Source organism: Leptonychotes weddellii, chromosome 14, assembly GCF_054177405.1.
Source record: "Leptonychotes weddellii isolate Sample4059 chromosome 14, ASM5417740v2, whole genome shotgun sequence".
NCBI classification, from domain to species: domain Eukaryota; kingdom Metazoa; phylum Chordata; class Mammalia; order Carnivora; family Phocidae; genus Leptonychotes; species Leptonychotes weddellii.
This window is the reverse complement of record NC_138382.1, coordinates 30042672-30062184: the sequence shown is the minus strand read 5'-3', so window position 1 is coordinate 30062184 and position 19513 is coordinate 30042672.

The window sequence follows — 19513 nt, the reverse complement described above, 5'->3', positions numbered from 1 at the left end:
GGTTAGCCTGGTGATGGGTATTAAAGAGGGCACGTTTTGCGTGGAGCACTGGGTGTTATGCACAAACAATGAATCATTGAACACTTCATCTAAAACTAATGATGTAATGTATGGTGATTAACATAACAATAAAAATTTTTAAAAAGACTACAAGCATATGAAACTACTTTATTAGAATACAATAAAAACAGGAACAATAATAGTGACAGCTTATTTTTGTTGACTGTTTTAAATACCAGTGTGATATGTTTCATTGAATTATTCCCTATGCTTTATCAGTTTATTCATTTATCAGACAAGAAGACTGAAATTTGGAAAGGGTAAGTTTCTCACGGTCATATAGAATATGCACACATTGATTTCAATTTGCCTTGAGAATGTGAGCAGATGAAATGGGTTTAAGTTGCAACTATAAAGGAACGTCATTAATATTAGAGATTTTTAAACGGAGAAGCAATAGCCAAGGTTTGCCACTTGATCCACTGAGAAGGCAACAAATAACTTCTCTTCCTCTTGAGTTCAGTTAAGTGTTGTTCTTAGAGGTAGGTTTCTTAACGTGGGCTTCAGGAATTTTGCCTATGCCTGAAAATTGTATGCAAAATCATGTGTATGTGAGTGTGAGAATGTCTACGTATATTTGTGGGTTTGTATTTGGATGTGTAGGTGAATATGGATGAGTTTCAGTTTATTTTTTTAAGGGACAAAAGGACCAATAGTTATCATCCAATTTTCAGAAGTTCCTATAATACAAAAAAATGTTTATAAGCAAGTCATTGTTTCATAGGTAGCAATGTTTTAAATTAGCTAATGGATAATCTGAGGTATATTAAACATTTTAAGAGTTTATTTGCACAAAAATGGCCTGGAAATTTGGTTGGCTACAACCTTATATTGATTGGTGTTTGCCTTATATGGAAAAGCTTGGTAGGTCGTGTGTGATTGGTGGTTGTTAGGTTTCAATTTGTTAACTTTGAGGCATGTATAGGCTTAGGTTTTGGTTTGCTTATGTGGGCTGCTAAAGTATTTGAACCACCAACCTAATGGCCTCTTTGTTTAATTAATTTAACAACATCAGTGGTTCAAATATTACAACCCTGAGATCAAGAACTGAGCTGAGAACTAGAGTCTGACCCTCAACTGACTAAGCCACCCAGGTGCCCCAACAATTGTATTTTAAAGATAAGGAGACTGGTCCTTAAGGAATTTATTGATATAAATTCACACAGCTAATGTAAAATGACAGTGGATAAACGTCCAGTACTTTCTGAATCCAGAGACAGTAATCTTAACCCCTATATTTTCTCTCCATTCTTATATTCCTGGCTTATATTTCTTGTCTGGTCAGCTTCCCTAACTTTGTAATGGTCAGGATAAGGAGGGATCATTTCTCAAAGCAACTGGATTCACATGGGTCTCAAATTGAGGGCTGTCAGCCCACTGAACTATTTAGAGCAGCATTTGTAGGGAGGGTGATAAGCAATGATTCCAGAAGCAGGAGACCTTGGTTTTAGGCCCAAATAAGTGATAAGAAGTCCCAGAATAAGGAAATCCTTATCGCTTATCCAAATATCTCCTATCATATTTCAACACAAATATTTTTTTTTTATTTTCCCTAGAGAGCTACGTTCTAATATTATATCAAATACGAGTCACATAAGTTTCAATGTAGGATTTATATTCTGTATTATCACCAAGCTTAGTAGACATATGAGGCTTTCTTTTTTATGATATCTATTTTATCCGTACAGAAAGAGGCTGGTGGAACAACCCACTGAAACTAGTATTCATTGGGATACTGCTAATAGAACAAATATTCCATCAGATAAAGAGGCCTCTCTCTTTCATAAATGTATCTCATATATATGAGATATATATAGATATAGATATAGATGATATAGATATAGATATAGATTATATCACCATTTTAGCCTTAATTTAAAATTCCAGATCTCTCTACATTTCCACTATGTTAATTATGATTCACAATCTCTGACTTCCCTTACACCCCCCAGTAAATCATTACATTTTCAGGAAAAGCCTGTTGAGTGGTATTTTCTGTGAGTAAAAGAAAATACAAATCTTTTATGCCAACATAGTAACACATGAGAATAAGTCATAATGATGTGAACTTACACGTTACCTTCACAAGGTTCTCTGATGTTTAGTCTAAGAACATCCATATTCACAAGAAAAGATTATAACAGTTGAAACAACACAAATATGGGTGAGTTGGAGAAACAACTGAAACAACAAATATGTTCAAAAATGCATATTTGGATTTGAATGTTTAAATATTTATACAAAACCTCAAAACTCTTCTTTGTTTTGTCTTTATAATACAGGTTTCTTTATAATACAACGCACTTCAGGCACCAGTCTCCCTGTATTTAAATCAGACTTGTATATGCAACTCCCATGCCATTACAATGGGCAAAGTTGTATTTTTTTAGCTACCTTGGATGGGACCCATACAAGTCTTTCTCAGTAATAACCAGAACATGAGAAGGCTTTCTTTCAGATGTGCAAGGACTGCAATCCAAAGGGGACAAACAAAACCAAACATGCATTTATTGCCCCATTTGGAAGATAGTTTTTACATATTTATATGTGTATATATTTATAAGTGTTGTTTGGTGTTAGATTGGCTCTTTTTCACATTCCTTATATGTCAATTACTTTTATAAATTTGTCTTTTCCTTTCTGGTCAGGTATTTGTTTATTTTTAACATATTCTCTTGAATATACTAGTATCATTTTTAGTTTTATCTCTCATCATTCTATTCTGTGGTGAAAGACACAGAATTCTCATTATCTTGGTGTAAGTTTATTTTATTTTATTTTTATTATTTATTTTTATTATTTTCCTTATGCTGTGCATTTGTTTTCTGTGACTTGTTCATTTCACTGGTATAAATATAAATGTCTTTCAAGGCATTTTTTCATCTTTTGCCATTGATTTTTAATGATCTTGAATCTAGACATAATTTAGGATATTCTAAAATTATATTTCTGTTTCAACTACATAATGTGTATGTATGTAAATATAGATATGGCAAAAAAATATAGATATGGCATATATATGTATATGTATGCATAATAATATATACTTGTAAATAGGTGGATTTTTCCATTTTTCATTTGATAACAATTGATATATGGCATAAATGTATAATTTTATGTATCATAAATATACAAATAATAATTTATTCCTTTATAAAATGTAGATATCTCATGTGAAAATAAATTGTATTTTAGTTAATTTAATCAGTTTTTGGGGCACCTAGGTGGCTCAGTCAGTTAAGCGTCTTCCTTCGGTTCAGGTCTTGATCTCAGGGTCCTTGGATTGAGCCCCATGTGGGGCTTTCTGCTCAGGGGAGATTCTGCTTCTCCCTCTCCCTCTAACCCCCACGCCTGCTCACTCTCTCTCTCAAATAAATAAATAAATAAAGTTTTCAAAAAATTTAATTAGTTTTCATTTCAGTATACCATGATGAATATAATAATTGGATAAAAAATGTTAGCCCTACCAGATTTTCATGATCTGGGCCTGGAGTTAAATAAAAGTAATCCAAGAATGGTTAGCATCTATAAAGACAAATATTCATAGCATCAAGTCTAATAGCAGTATTGATCCTCCCATAGATAATTCCTGCTGCTGTTATTCACCAATTTAATGCTAGCTTATTGGCTTATTGTATCACCTCTCACTAATTCATGGGCCCAAAGACATTTTGATTCATACCCTTAGTCTTTCCACATAAACATACTGTGATAAAAGCTGTCTGAATCTGAAATGTAAATTAGTGAAGAATTAATCAGTTTGGCAAAGGTGTTAAACAACACTCTAGCATGTTGACAACTTCAAGACATTTATCCAGCAGGTAGTTTGAAGATTAAATTTACTACTGATTTCAGGGTTGGGTTGGTAATCCATTTGTTAATAGGAACACAACTGTGTAATTTAATATTTTGACAATAAGTGAATTGGATCTTAATATAGGACTTGAAATCTTTTAAAAATTTATGTTTTTGGCCAGCCATATAACTTGACTTTCTCCAACACAGACTTTTCCTTCCTTTCCCTAGGCTTCTGTCTATCTTTGTGCATATAAACAGCCTGATGCTTTTACACTGGAGATTCCTGTTTTGGAACATTTTTAAAAAACCTAGCTACACTCTTCAACGTGAATTTCAGCCATAACAGCAAGCAGCTTGACGCTGTTTGTTGGAATACCTTTCTCATACTATAAAATGTCAAACCACTAGATAAAATGTTCAGAAATATAGGATACAAATGTTTTGAGCAGTGTTGTTCTCACCACTTGGAAAATAATTGGGATATGTTTCACAAGACAGAACTGCTAGAATGGGGTTATGATCAGAAAGGAAATTCATCTAAACTCAAAGCTCAAAACTGTCCTTGATTTTAGGTGATGGTCCCGAGATTTGAGAACATACCCACCAAAGTATAAACATCATTCAACCATTGCTATTATATTTTGAATATGAAATTTGAGTATCAAATTTTTACCTAACAGTTACTTAGATTATACATTCCTGGGTTTTAACTACGAGGCCATTATATCTCACTCTCTAAAATTTTCTTGATACCAATGAAACAGAATTCCTAAGAAGGCAAGAATCACTGGTGATAGTCAAGCTCACAACAATTGTTCTCAAACCTCTTTTGAAGTTATCTCGGGTCAGCAATGACAAGTTCTTTGTTTCTATTGTCTTGGGTACAGTTTCTGCTTTAAGTTATGATAGGCTAAGAAATTTCTTAGCCTCATCTCAAAAAAAAGAAAAAAGAAAAAGAAAGCTTACCAGCATAGAGAATTAAAGACCATAACTTAATTGACTACAGTCTTAAAAGATAGCAGGCCATTATTAATAATTGAAGAATGTTACCATTCCCCACCTTCCTAAATTACAAACTATGTGTTCATACAAAATACACATATATCACATACAAACATAGGAATGCCATAATGGGTACTAAGTTTCCCCCAAACAGTGCATGAAAGTCCATTTAATCTGCAATGAGATTCAAACATAGAACTATAACTAGCCTATTTCTGGTATCTAGGAGCAAGAGGTCACATGATACAGGAAGGAAAAGAAAGATACCTCCCCATTCCTTCCCCACACACTTTTGATTCAGGAAAAAAATAAGAAAATTTTCTATAATTGTTCTGTTACTTTCCTTTTTCCTGTCTATTTTTCTTCAATTCTATTACCATTTTTTCATTGTCTTCCTTTACTAATAATATTCTTTCTAAATCATTTGCCTCCACATAATCAAAACTTCTACACTTCAACTAAGTATTAATTTATAAGGATTCTCATGATGCCCATTAATTATTTTTTACTCATATTAAGTGGGAATAATATCCAGTTCCTCATGCTGGTAAATTAAATTTTCGTTTTGAAAACTGATAGTCTTTTTAGCTACGTAAGATAAACACTCAGGTATTGTGGAAAGATACATATTTGGGCAGAGATCCCAAAAGATGAGAGAGGCCTTCTCTGGAATGTACACTTCAGCATAAGTTTCCATAGGTGCTCTTTCTGCTTTTCATGTTTTCCCCTCCTTTCTCCATTTCAGAATCTAAAAATTCTTTAAGAATTCTTAGGTATTTTAATAATTGGCCCAATGGCTGCAATAGTAGGGAGGTTCCCCAGAGAAGGGCTAAGTATAACTGCTTTCACATTCAGATTATTTGTAATTTGTGATTTGCTGGTAGAAACAAAAGGATTTAAATCTCTTTGGATAAAGAAAAGCGCACATCAATACTCTTCTAGGTCCTTGCTTTTTCATTTCTCATTAAGCTAAAAGCTAAATGAGTCCCTGAGCTCTGTGATCATGGCCCCTAGAGTTTTTCCAGTTTACTCTTAACACCCTCCTGCTTAGCTCAGTCTGCTACTTTATTCTCATTTTTATTCTTGTTGTCTGTGAATAAATAATATCTTATAATCCTTCTTTATGTCTTTCAATCCTCACTTTTTACCCCAGTCAGGTGTCTATACTTGCCCTTTCTCTAAGTAGATTAAGTCTTGGGCTGGACACATCAGATTTTATTTCCCAGACAGAAGTATGTGGATCTATTCTGAAGTAGGTATTTTCCTTTTCAAGATTTCTATGTTCCCAGCAACTTCTCTTTTGAACTCAAGCCTTGTTTCTGACATTGTCTCTTTTCTTATTCAACAGACATTTAGTATTCCTAGACACCTAATATTTATTTCTAGCATGTGTGTAGTATGTGGCTTGAAGTCACTTGTTCCATTTCTGACTTGCTCCTTGGATTCAATATATAGCTTTTGTAATTCAAATGCACTCCTCTATTTGGTTTAACATTGGGAAGTGATGGTCAGCTAACTTGTTTTGTCAAAAGTGATTTTAAAACAGTAGTTTGACCTATAAGATCCAAGATTTTGACTCTCAATCACCCATCTATCTAGGTATCTATCTAATCTGTGTCTGTCTTTATCAGTCTGATTGAGGTATGTATCTCTGTCTCTTAGATAAATACCTTGAATCAAATGGTAGGTGAAAGGTTAACATTTTAAGGACCTTACAGGTTTCTTAGTTTTACAGTGTATTGTACTGTTTTATATTCACATTAGCAGTATAAGAGAGTTACATGAGAGTTCAAGTTGTTTCATATAATTAATAATACTAAATATTGCAGCTTTTTAATTTTAACCATTCTCATGGGTGTGTAATAGTATCTTGTTGTGATTTTAATTTGCATTTACCTGATGAGAAACTGTCACATATGCGCTGCATGCACTTAGCTATTTGCATAGGTTCTTTTGTGAAATATCTGTTCAAATATGCTCATTTCTTATTGGGGAATGTATCTTCTTTATGACTAGGTTATAAGAGTTCTTTATATATTATGCATATAAGTCCTTTGTCAGCTATATGTTTTATGACTATTTTTTCTCAGGGTGTACTTGCTCTTTCTATTCTTTTTTTTTTTTTAAAGATTTTATTTATTTATTTATTTGAGAGAGAATGAGAGACAGAGAGCATGAGAGGGAAGAGGGCAGAGGGAGAAGCAGACCCCCCGCTGAGCGGGGAGCCCGATGCGGGACTCGATCCTGGGACTCCAGGATCATGACCTGAGCGGAAGGCAGTCACTTAACCAACTGAGCCACCCAGGTGCCCTCTTTCTATTCTTAATGGGGTCTTTCCAGAGCAAATTTTTTTTTAGTTTTGATAATACCCAATTTATTATTTTTTCTTTTATGGCTTATGCTTTTATGCCCTAATTAGGAAATCTTTGCCTACACCAAAGTCACATAGAGTTTCTACTACATTTCTTCTAAAAGTGCTATATTTTTTTTTCACTTTTAGACTCATGATCCATTTTGTGTTAATTTTTATGTCTGATGTGAGGGAAGGGTAGATGCTCATTTTATTTTCCCTTTTGGATATCCAATTGTTGCAGCACCATTTCTGAAAAAGCTTTCCTCTCCCCATTGATGGCCTTGGCACTTTAAAAAAAGTCAAATGACCAAACTATATTTCTGAACTCTACTATTTCCCATTCATCTATATGTCTATCCTTCTGCAAGTATAACACTCTGGATAAAAACAGATGTAAAATAAATCTTGAATTCACATAGTATAAGAGCTGTGGTTTTCTTTTTCTCTGGTTATTGCTTTGGTTATTCTAGGTAGTTGACTTTCCATATACATATTAGAATCAATTTGTCAAATTTTTAAAATAAGCTTACTAAAATCCTCTTAAAGAATATAAGCTATATCACCAAAAAAAAGTCTACTTTTCCTTGCAGTGTTAATGCTAGATTCTAGAAAATGTAATTATATTGGCATATATTAAATATTTGTATGGCCTATAAATTGATGAAGAAATGACTTTTGCTTGTGTAGTTTAGTAAAAGAGCAATAGAGTTAGAATCTGAACTGAGAGATTTTAGTATTAGAACTGTTAGTATAAAGAATTTAGAGAATGTGAAAAATAACATTTTTTTCTCATGCATAAACAAGCATATTTAATTATATCTTCTATAAGTTCTCTTTTATTCATAGGTTACAGATGTACTTTTTACAAAACTCCTCTAGGCCAATTTAGCACTTCCCTAATATTTTAATTTTACTCCTACTATAGCAATTATCACACTATATTTTAATATTTTCTTTATCTGTTTCCCTCTTTTTTTTTTTTTTTGAGCACAATGGGGGCAGGGACAGTATCTTATTTTCATCTTTATATCCTGATCCCTAGGCACAGTCTGCCGCAAGCACATTTCACGAAGGATACATGATTGAACAGCCAAGCAAATTTTTGGTGATTTTTCTTTTGAGTGCGACATCAGGTAGTGCTGATAAAACTACTCAAGATGATGAATATGGCATTCTTGGCAGTTATATTTCCTGTGACCATATAGATTAGACACAAATACTACTCCAGAGACTTGCAGCTTTGCATAGTTACTATATCATGACTGTCAACTTCTCAAAAGACATACTGACCTTTCTTAATCAGTGCATCATTTGGAATTTGTGGCAGTGGAGCTTCTTGACAACTTTTAAGCTTGAAAACTCTAGTCTGCATGTAAAGATTCCCTTGTGAAGGCAGGCCATGATTTTCATCTTCTTCATGCTTGTCATTAGTAGCTCTTTGCTGACCCTGCACATCTTTAACATGCAAGAATGCAGTCACTAGCAGTTTCTGGATCACTGTTGTAAGGATTTATGATGATCTTCATAGCCTGTTGAGTTAAAAAAAAAAAAAGTTTCCCAGAGGACCAGAAACACACTATGACAGCAGTTTCCATTTTTAGCATATGTACCAGGGTAAATTTAATGTACTGATGACGGCTTTAAAATAGATCTTTCTTTCACCTAAGAAATATATATTTCTCTTAACTAAAAGTATTCTGTCTTCTCTAATGAGAATAGAAAATCAAATGGTAAACCAGGAAGGAAAAAAAAGAAAATAAACTTGACATGAGTAGCAAGTAGGTAATTATTTCTTCATATATTTAATTCAACTATCAAGTTAACTTTATGTGCTAAAAATGATGATGCATTAGGGTGATAATTATCTATGATTCAGGTTTGTTCTTGCAAGAGTTAAAAATCTGAAGCATGCAGACAAATCACTCACTGATTTTCCTCTCCCTCCTACTCACTTAATTATTTAGTTTTAAAGTTTTAGAATGTTATATCTGACCACATGCTATTAAAATATTTCAGCCATTTGATAACTGGTTCAATAATTTACAAATACATTTGAGCCATTTTATGGTCATACATAGTCTTTGTTGACAAAAGTCATAGTGGATAGTTACAAATGAAAAAAAATCATCCAGTGCATGGGAATTGATTTCTAGGGAAATCATGTCTGGGATTTTGGGCTGGTTTTTATTCCTGTCATGCTTATAGACCCAAGCTCCAAATGTCCCAAATAAAAATGGAAATGATAAGGTCATGGTATGGATAAAAAATGTTATTTTGAGGACAAAAGAGTCATAATAAATAATGAAATATAAGAAAGTATAAAAACAAGTACAGCAGCTTGCCTGGTCTTTCTACCACTATGCATGATCTCCTACCTGCTGTTCTCTATCCAGCAGGGTTTTAAAATATAAATTAGGTCATACTACTCCCTTGCTCCAAATCCTCTAGCAGACTTTCATGGGGAATCACTCGTAGAATAATATCCAAAGCCGAACTGCCCCACATGACATAGCAACCTCTTACTACTTTGTCTCTCCAGCTCCATCCCAGCTCATCATCTTCTTCAAATACCCTGGCTTCATTGCTATTGTTGAACAAACCAAACATGTTCCCTTCTCAAGGACCTATTGCTACACCTTTTGCCTAGAACATTTTTCATCCATGTATTAATTTGGCTCTCCTGCATTTCATTCAGAGAAGATTGTTTGGCACCTTAATAAAAGTATCCTCCTAATTATCACGTTTCTTTACCCTGCTTTCCTTTTCTATTTAACATTTATCACAATCTATTTTATACCTACTTATTGTTTCTCTTTTATTTTTTTTTATTTTTTATGTTTCTTTTTTATTTTTATTTTTTATTGTGTTCAATTAGCCAGCATATAGTACATCATTAGTTTTTGATATAGTGTTCAATGATTCATTAGTTGCATATAACACCCAATGCTCATCACCACACGTGCCCTCCTTAATACCCATGCCCCGGTTACCCCATAGCCCCACCCTCCTCCCTTCTGTAACCCTCAGTATGGTTCCCAGAGTCCAGAGTCTCTCATGGTTTGTCTCCCTCTCTGATTTCTTCCCATTCAGTTTTCCCTCCCTTCCCCTGTGGTCCTCCACGCTATTCTTTATGTTCCATGTATGAGTGAAACCATACAATAATTGTCTTTCTCTGCTTGACTTATTTCACTTAGCATAATCCCTTCCAGTTCCATCCATGTTGATGCAAATGGTGGGTATTCAACCTTTCTGATGGCTGAGTAATATTCCATTGCATATATGTATCACATCTTCTTTATCATTCATCTGTTGAAGGGCATCTCCTTCCACAGTTTGGCTATTGTGGACATTGCTGCTATAAACTTTGGGGTGCATGTGCCCCTTCTTTTCACTACATCTGTATTTTTGGGGTAAATATCTAGCAGTGCAATTGCTGGGTGGTAGGGCAGCTCTATTTTTAATGTCTTGAAGAACCTCCATACTGTTTTCCAGAGTGGCTGTACTAGCTTGCATTCCCACCAACAGTGTAAGAGGGTTCTCCTTTCTCCATGTCTGCGACAATACTTGTTGTTTCCTGCCTTGTTAAATTTGGTCATTCTAACTGATGTAAGGTGGTATCTCATTGAGGTTTGATTTGTATATACCTGATAGCTAGTGATGTTGAACATTTTTTCATGTGTATGTTTTCTTTGGAGAAGTGTCTGTTCATGTCTTCTGCCCATGTATTTACTGGGTTATTTGGTTTTTGGGTGTTGGGTTTGAGAAGTTCTTTATAGATTTTGGATACCAGCTCTTTATCCATAATGTCATTTGCAAATATCTTCTCCCATTCTGTTGGCTGCCTCTTAGCTTTGTTGACTGTTTCCTTTGTTGTGCCTTTTATCTTGATGAAGTCCCAAAAGTTCATTTTTGCTTTTGTTTCCCTTACCTTTAGAAACATGTCTTGAAAGAAGTTGCTTTGGCCAATGTCAAAGAGGTTACTGCCGACAAATGCACAAGCTAACCTTACACCTAAAGGATCTGGAGAAATAACAGCAAAAAAGGCCTAAACCAAGAAGAAGAGAAACAATAAAGATTAGAGCAGAAATCAATGAAATAGAAACTAAAAGAACAGTAGAACAGATCAACGAAACTAGAAGCTGGTTCTTTGAAAGAATTAATAAGATTGCTAATCCTTTGGCCAGACTTATCTTAAAGAAAAGAGAAAGGACCCAAATTAATAAAAGCATGAATGAAAGGGAAGAAATCATGACCAATACCAAGGAAATAGAGACAATTATTAGAACTTATTACCATCAACGATATGCCAATAAACTAGGCAATCTGGAAGAAATGGATGCATTCCTGGACACTTATAAACTACCAACACTGAAGCAGGAAGAAATAGACAATTTGAACAGACCAATAACCAGCAAGGAAATTGAAAGAGTAATCAAAAACCTCCCAAAAAACAAGAGTCCAGGGTCAGATGGCTTCCCAAGGGAATCTACCAAACATTTAAAGAAGAAATCATACCTATTCTACTGAAGCTGTTCCAAAAAATAGAAATGGAAGGAAAACTTCCAAACTCTATGAGGCCAGCATTATCCTGACCCCAAAACCAGACAAAGACCCCATCAAAAAGAAGAATTGCAAACCAATATCCCTGATGAACGTGGATGCAAAAATTCTCACCAAAATACTAGCCAATAAGATCCAATGGTATATTAAAAGGATTATTCATCAAGACCAAGTGGGGCTTATTTCTGGCATACAAGGGTGGTTCAACATTTGCAAATCAATCAACTTGATAGATAACATTAGCAAAAGAAGAGACAAAAACCTTATGATCCTCTCAATTGATGCAGAATAAGCATTTGACAGAATACAGCATCCTTTCCTGATTAAAACTCTTCAAAATATAGGGATAGAGGGAACATACCTTAATATCATAAAAGCCATCTATGAAAGGCCCACAGTGAATATCATTCTCAATGGGGAAAAACTGAGAACTTTTCCTTTAAGGTCAGGAACATGACAGAGATGCCCACTCTCACCACTTTTTTTCAACATAGTACTAGAAATACTAGCCTCAGCAATCAGACAACAAAAAGAAATAAAAGGCATTCAAATTGGCAAAGAAGTCAAACTCTCTCTCTTCGTAGATGACATGATACTTTATGTGGAAAACCCAAAACACTCCACCCCTAAATTACTAAAACTCATACAACAATTCAGCAATGTGGCAGGATACAAAATCAATGCGCAGAAACCAGTTGCATTTCTGTACACTAACAGTGTGACTGAAGAAAGAGAAATTAAGGAATTGATTCCATTTATAATAGCACAAAAACCATAAGATACCTACAAATAAACCAAAACAAAGAGGTAAAGGGTCTATACTCTAGAAACTACAGAACACTTATGAAAAAAATTGAGGAAGACAAAAAGAGATGGAAAAACATTCTGTGCTCATGGATTAGAAGAATAAACATTGTAAAATGTCTATGCTGCCCAGAGCAATCTACACTTTCAATGCAATCCTTATCAAAATACCATCGACATTTTTCACAGGGCTGGAACAAACAATCCTAAAATTTGTATGGAAGCAGAAAAGGCCCTGAATTGCCAGGGGATTGTTGAAAAAGAAAACCAAAGCTGGGGGCATCACAATGCCTGACTTCAAGCTATATTACAAGGCTGTGATCATCAAGACAGCATGGTATTGGCACAAAAACAGACTGATAGATTAATGGAACAGAATAGAGAGCCCAGAAATGGATCCTCAACTCTATGGTCAACTAATCTTTGACAAATCATGAAAGAATATCCAATGGAAAAAACAAAACAAAAAACAAAAAACAGTCTCTTCAATAAATGAAGCTGGGAAAATTGGACAGTCACATGCAGAAAAATGAAACTGGACCATTCTTTTACACTATACACGATGATAAACTCAAAATGGATGAAAGACCTACATATTGCTTCTCTTTTAATGGAATATAAACTCAATGAGTGCAAAGGCTTCACTGCTTAACTGTACCCATAATTTTTCAATTTTTAATTTACCCCTTGTTTTGCTAAAGTCAATTTTCCAGTAGATTTCTAAAAAGTGGCTATAAGATGTAATTATTTGAAGGCTTGAGTGGCAGATCATTTCTTGAATCTACCCACCCATCCTAGGAATAATAACAAAGGCACTATTTTATAAGATCCAGTATGTTGTTACAAAATGATATATTTTTTTCCCTTTTATGTTTGTGTGAATTTTTTTTCATGTCCTTATTTCTGGACACTCTTAAGATCTTTTTTTTCCTATTTTTGTGGGTCCCATCATTCTAGAGACTGGATTCCTTGGTTTCAAGGGAACTATTTTCTACAACTTTGTAGCCAATTTTTTCTACCTTTAAGTCTGTCTTTTTTTTTTTTAATTTGAAATGTTGAAGATTTTGGATTGATAGTCCAAATTGTTAATTATATCTGTATTTTCCAACTGATTGTTTTTACCTTTTCCTACATTTGGAGAGATTTTCTTTAATTATCTTCTCAACATTCTGGAGGGGATAGAAATATGGAAAAATTATCTTTATAATTTGTAAGGACTACCTTGTTTTCTGAATTTCTTATTTATAGCATATCATTCTTTGTGTTTATATGCAACATTTTGCTTATCTTCCAAATAAGTTCATTTTTGAAGTTTTCTTTTGGTCTCTGTTTTTTAGGTGTTACTTTTTTGGTCCCTCTCATTTTTGGTGGAGCTTTTTCCTACATTGCTGGGGATCCCTAACTGCCCTTCCCTAATCAAGTGTGAGTTGACTGCATTGACAGAGCTGGTCACCTGGGGGTGTTTAAATGTCAATCTTACATCCTCAATGGGAGACTTACAACTCTTAGTATCTGAAATCCCTTTCCTTAGAATTATATATTTTGTCAAGATAGTTTTCTAAACTTTGGTGGGGGTATACAATTGGGGTAGATGATATATACTTGGCTTCTAATTTTCTAGGAACCAGATAGGGAAAGAAAGATGAGGGTCCCATAATTTTATATGCAGTGATTCATGTAATCCCTCCTCTTCCTATTTTCTACAGTTTTTGGTATCTCCAAATCCCGTCTGTTTCCCTGCAGGGGACAAGTACATGAAGATGTGAGAGATGAAAGTCAAAGTGCTTAGTGCTTTTTAAACAGATTTTCAACCAATCTCTTTTTTTTAAAGCTCACTGCATTAACCTTGTTTCTCAGCATTTCTCCATAAATGCTGAAATTTTCAGGGGTTCTGCAGGATTGTCTTCCCTTTTTATTATCATGGATGATGGATCATCATCAATGTGTCTTTCTGAACAAACCTAGGTGGTGACTTTATTGACTGGACTAAATCAGTTACCACTATATTTGGGTTGGTTTTCCAAAGCAGATCCTGAGGTGAGGAATTATTTGAAGTGGTTTATTAGGCAGTGTTCCCAGGGAAAGTTAGATAGTAGATAGTTGAGGCAGTGGAATGGGAAGGGAAGGAAGTGAAACAAGGATGTTGAATCAAGCAAAATCCCCAAAGAATTTTTTACTTTAATCCCACCTTAGAGCTCAGGAGACCCAATGTTGATACAATAAGGGAGCAAGGAGTATCTAGACTCTCACAACTACCAATCATGCTGCTCTCTGGTGTACACATGGAGTAGGTTCTCACAGCCTAGGAAACAGATCTCTGACAGAGATGCTAGTATTGTCAAAAGGGCATGAAGTGTCAGACAGAGCCACTGTGCATGAAAAGCAGATCAGAGGGAGTATGAATGTAGTACTAATAGCAACTAGTATGCCATTTTTCTATCCACAATCTTACTTTTAAAAATTTGTTAAAATTTTGTGACTTTTTCTCTCAGTAATTTTTTGTTATTACATTTTGTTTTGCTTTATTTTATCCATGATGTCAATCTAATACATTTACTAGAATTTGCTAGGAGAAGTCTTAAGTTTCCTTTATTAATATATTCTACTTTTTTAGGAAAGAAAATACTATGCAGTGGAAATAAACAGAAAATAATATGGACAATTTTAAGAGGAAAGAATAAATATAATTTGTTGATTACTAAATACATGTATCAGGGTGCCTGGGTGGCTCAGTCAGTTAAGCATCTGACTCTTGATTTCAGCTCAGGTCATAAGCTCAGGGTCATGAGATCAAGCCCCGAGTGGGGCTCTGAACTGAGTTTGGAGCCTACTTGTGCACTCTCTCTCTCTAAAATATAAATAAATAAATACATAAATATATAGTAAATAAATACATATACCATATTAGTCAAAATACAGTTGTAATTTCTTGTCTTAGATCAGTCAAGTTGATCAAAAGTAATTGGGAAAAAAAACACAAAAAGATGAAGGACAAAAGATGGCAGAACAAATTAAATTAACAGAATTGGAAATGTATCAAATTATGTTTTTCAAAGATTTATAAAACTAGATAGGAAATAATTTTAATGAAAAGACAATTACAGTTGAATTACAGAAATTTGGTCTATATATGTTATTAGAATTAGAAATGCCATCACTTACTAGCTAACCATTGATTTGAGAATTTTTTAAATAGTTAAAAATAGGGGCGCCTGGGTGGCTCAGTTGTTAAACGTCTGCCTTCGGCTCAGATCATGATCCCAGTATCCTGGGATCGAGCCCCACATCAGGCTCCCTGCTTCCCAGGAGGCCTGCTTCTCCCTCTCCCACTCCCCCTGCTTGTGTTCCTTCTCTTGCTGTCTCTCTGTCAAATAAATAAATAAAATCTTTAAAAATAAATAAGTAAAATATCCTTGGTATTTCTTTCCATCTACCTTTCTGAAAATTTGTGGAAGAAAGCAAAAAATTATTATGATTTAAGAGGAACTCAAATTTATTCCCATTGAATGTAATGAACTGCATAATTGATTTTTCTGAGGGAGTGGCAAGTTTTATGAACATCTCCAATTTCATCCTCCCCTACCTCAAGTAAAGTGCCCCAAGAAGTTTAAATGTTTGTGGTTTTAAGGTAAGCAAATGGGAATTGGCCCATTTCTTTATATTGCCCATTGCTAACCATTCACAGAGAAAATGTATTTATTTTTATAGATACAGGTATAGATACAGTATAGATATATTTATATATTTGGTTCTAGTCTGAGGTTTAAAATATTTTGGGGAGACAATAACAAAATTTGATAATATAATAAACCTTGAATATTACATAGCTTCTTAACTGCTTAATTACATTCTGTTTATCTGATGGATCTACATGCTACTACATGTTCTCCACAAATTTTTCCTAGACAATCTTTTTGTGTTGTCTTGGAAATTGCCTACAGTTTTTAGGAAGGTGCTGAACATGTAATAGGTAATCAGTAAATAGGTGTTATCTGGCAATTAAAGAAACATGGCAATGTTTAAAATTTGAAACTCAAAAATGCTTGGGAGCAGAAAAATATCAAGCAGTTTTATAATTTTACACCACAAAATATATGAAACAGGAAATATCTAAAAAAGTAGTATAGGAATTAATCATTCAACTTATTTCAAACTCATTTTTCTAAGTAATATAATTCTGAAGAAAATGAAACTATATTCAATTTATCTGCATCTGTTGTGGTTTTCTAGCACTTTAGGGAAGTTGCTGATTCTTTAAAAAAAAAAAAATGAAGAAGAAAATTTAAAACCACACAGTGGGCATTGTTTTCTCATTTATATCACTTAAAAATGCTACCATAATATATTTCCAAAACACATATCTAAGGAAACTTTAAAATTGTGTAGTCCACAAAACTGAAGTTAGTTATTTATGTGTATTGAATTGGCTTTTTTTTTAATTGGCTTTTGATGAAAGATACATTACCAGGGGTCTTCCGAAATCAATCAGATATTACCTGAGAACTGGAAATAATTCAATGGATATGTCTCTGAGTAATGCCTTAATAATGCTTTTGTTTCTTTGCAAATTAAATACAAGCACTTCTATAGCATTTACTATGAGCCAGCTATTGCTTAAGCACTGTACTTGTCCTAATTTTATAAATAGGGAAACTGAGGCACATGACAAATTTGTCAAGATCATAAGATAGCAACTAGCCAAACCAAGTAAATCAAACTATCTGGCTCCAGTATCCATGCTCTCATCTGGCTTTCAATTACTTCTTCTTGAAGAGCATCTCCTATGGCAATGAAAGGGAGGAGCAAACATTAATCACCAGGAATATCTTAGTGTGACTTCAGTTAGCAATAGCATTTCTTTTTTTATAGTAACATAATTTTTCTCAAACTAAGAAGATAAATATGAGAATACACAAGGAAATGGAGACAGTAGTTAGGTGCCTCATGGAGGCAATGGCCAGAGGTAAGTGGTCAGTGTGGTCTATTGGGGCTTAAATTTGGAATGAAAGAATAGAAAAGACTGGGAATATATGAGATAGGACAACTGATGGATTGATTTTTAAATATCCAGAATATTTCTGAGGGACCAACCCTTAAGAATGAGGAAGAAAAGGAGAAAAGAAGGCAGAATAATTTGAATTAACAGAACTGGAAATTCATCAATTTTTGCTTTTCAAAGAGTCATAAGTCTATATGTCTCTTCACAAATAAACCACTACATAGATTTATGAAGTTCTAGTTCATCCAGCACTGTCTATGGGCTTTTTGCCATGGAAGAGTCAAAATTTCTCATGGAATCCAATTTAGATTTTTAGATAGTTTCTGATATGAATATGATGGCAAGATCAAGAGGCTTCACTTTGCAAGGATCTTTTAGACTGAGAAATTTGGCAGCTCAACACCATGGTCCAACCAACTCACTAACCAAGGCTATGTTTGCCAGCTATCAAAGGCCAATCAATGTGTTTAGACCAAAGGGAGGAGTGAACACCATTCAAGTGTGTTCTTTGATGAATCACTTGTGAAAATATTCTTTGGAATTCTAAGCCTCAGCAAAAACTTTAACCCATGCTGAAAATATCTAAAAAAGACTTCCTGTATTTTTACCTAAATCAAAATAAAATATTTAGGGAGTACTTTTATTCTTATATTCAGATTTTTTCTGTTTTGGTGATCATATTTCTTATAATTTACAGTAGTGATTAACTAACAATATTGCCATCCGAGTTAGTGATGCTTAAGTCAATCCAATGTATTTTTTATAGCCCAAAGGAATATACAAGCATTCAGTGTGAAAGATGAGTATGGGGATCAACATGGCAAAAGACTGGAAAAAACATGCATGTATTGTTATCTTAGCTTAAATGGAAAAAAAGTATGCTTGCAGAGAATAAATAGTCATTCTTCCTTTGACAGAAAGTATCTGAATGGATATGTTCCCTTTTTTTCTAAAATGAAACACTGGCTTATGAATTACTTAATCCTTTAATCCAGATCAAAATCCTTTAATCCTGCTGAGTATAGCCCAAAATGGGAGTTAAGAATAGTATTTCAAATGCATTCATAATTATGCCAATGAAAGTGTAGTCCTTGTCCAGGCTGATCCTGTTCTCCATTGCTTTTTAGACTTTCATCTGATCCAGATAAACAAATAAACAAACAGATTAGCAGAGAGGGATTGAAAGAACTAAGAAAGTAAATTTTGTTTTCATCAATATTGAAAGTATAATCTAAACTACTCTTTTATTTTTTTTATTTAGACGTATGTTTAGGATTTTAACGGTGTATTGTTGAACAAACTGTTTATTACAATTACTGATAATGATAATAATAATAATAAAAATAATAATTTAAAGTTAGGATATAGAGTTTGAATGTTCCAAAATATTGACTAGAAAATATCTTACTAGACAATAAATTAACTCTAACCATAATAACTGGTCTGAAAAGTGCTTCATAATTTTTTAGTGCTTTTGGTTTTCTCTTTGACAAATGGGTATCAAGAGATGCACAGTCTTCTGCTTGACTGAGGAAGTAAAATACATGTTTTTGTATGTGAGTAGAAGAAAATGTGTTATTAAATGGTGGTTACCTAAAAGGAGTTTCATATATATCTGTTGAGTGATTAACTATTTCATCCTGATCACACTAAATCATTGGGCTGCTAGAGTTCTTCCTACGATTCGATATGATATATTTTTTGCAGTCATCCTATAGAGTTCACCTCCAGTTGGAAACTTCAAATAATTTCATATTGGTATTTACAATTTCACAGCATTTTTCCCCTCACCAACTGTGAGGAGTATAGGAAAGATATCTAAAAAATGTAACATATAAAATTGCCTTCATATTTACCTCAATTAAAATCAAGGCTTTTGGGGGGGGGTGTGGCAGAGCAAGATGGTGGAGGAGTAGGAGACCTGGATTTCGTCCGGT